This window comes from Sturnira hondurensis, unplaced genomic scaffold (assembly GCF_014824575.4).
Source record: "Sturnira hondurensis isolate 20B ecotype Veracruz unplaced genomic scaffold, ASM1482457v3 Scaffold0019898, whole genome shotgun sequence".
Taxonomy (NCBI): Eukaryota; Metazoa; Chordata; class Mammalia; order Chiroptera; family Phyllostomidae; genus Sturnira; species Sturnira hondurensis.
The window spans coordinates 14963-16452 of NW_028092529.1; the positions used below are offsets into that span (position 1 = coordinate 14963).

Genomic DNA, 1490 nt, shown 5'->3' on the forward strand with positions numbered 1-1490 from the left:
TCTTACTTCATATGGCAAGAACCTTCTAAATCTTTACTTTTACCCAAAAGTCTAACCTAGTGTTTGTCATCTAACCCTACAAGTCTGATCAAGATATACTTGAAAGTGTAGAAGACTCAATCAATTTCCATTATTGTTTCTTAGTACATTGAAATATGTACATGTCAAACATTTATCTTCCTATATGTAGTACTGAAGAAGCCCCTGGCTGGTGTGGCTCAGTGGATTGAGCACTGGCCTGAAAACCAAAGGGTTGCCAGTTCAATTCCCAGTCTAGAACATATGCCTGGGTTACAGGCTAGGGCCCCCTAGTTGAGGGGGGGCACATGAGAGGCAACCACATGTCAATGTTTCTCTTCCTCTTTTCTCTCCCTTCCACTTACTAAAAATAAATAAATAAAATCTTAAAAAATTAATTAATCAAAATAAAAAAGGCAAGGTATTGGCTGGGAAAATATTTATAATACATGTATCTAGTGAAGATGGTTATCCAGAATATATAAACTGTATATACAACTGAATAATAAAGAGGTAAACAATTCAATTAAAAATCACACAGTAATTTGTACAATCTTCACAAAGATATATGAGTGGCCAATAAGAACATGAAGTGATACTCAACATCATTAGTCAATAGGGAATGTCAATTAAAACTGTACAAGAGCCCTGGCTGGTGTAGCTTAGTGGACTGAGTGCAGACCTGTGAACAAAAGGGTTGTGGTTCGATTCCCAGTCAGGGCCCATGCCTGGATTGTAGGCCAGGTCCCAGCAGGGGACGCACCAGAGGCAACCATGCATTGATATTTCTCTCCCTCTCCTTCCCTTCCTCTCTAAAGATAAATAAAAATCTTTTAAAAAACCATAAAAGACACAAAGACACTACTATAATGTGCCTCGGCAGTACATATACTAAAGTTGGAATGATACAGAGAAGATTAACATGGCCCCTGTGCAAGGGTGTCCTGTACCTGTGTGAGGCATTCCTTACTTTGTCCAGTAGCCCAGTAGGCACCTTACACCCTTTGACTAGCTTGGAAGCAATATGAATCAAAGCACAACATGTGGCACTCAGTAACAAAACTGTGACTTTTCACTATTAAACAGAAGACACCACTATATTCACACTAGAATATCTAAAATTAACTACTGATAACAGAAAGTATTGGTGAGAATATGGAATAACTTGGAATTCTCATGATTGCTAGTGAGATTGCAAAGCGATACACTTTGGAAAACAAGTTGGCAGTATTTTATAAAGTTAAACATACACTCACCATATGCCCCAATAACTCCACTCCTACGGATATCCTGGAAAAATAAAAACACATCTAAATTTTAAAAAAAGACCTGCCCATGAAGGTTCATATCAGCATTATTCACAATGGCCAAAACCTGGAAACATGCCCAATGTTCTTTAAATGAATACACAAACTGTGGGCCATCCACATAATGCAGTACTGTTCAACAATACAAAGGAACTGAATTACTAA

The 1490-nt window shown here is 37.9% G+C and overlaps 1 non-coding gene across 1 annotated transcript; it reads left to right on the top strand.

The window, feature by feature from the left end:
• The first annotated feature begins 889 nt into the window (after positions 1-889).
• Positions 890-992, top strand: LOC118974857 (U6 spliceosomal RNA). Its single transcript, XR_005063964.1, has one exon. It is a non-coding gene; the product is annotated as a U6 spliceosomal RNA (small nuclear RNA).
• Positions 993-1490: the final 498 nt, after the last annotated feature.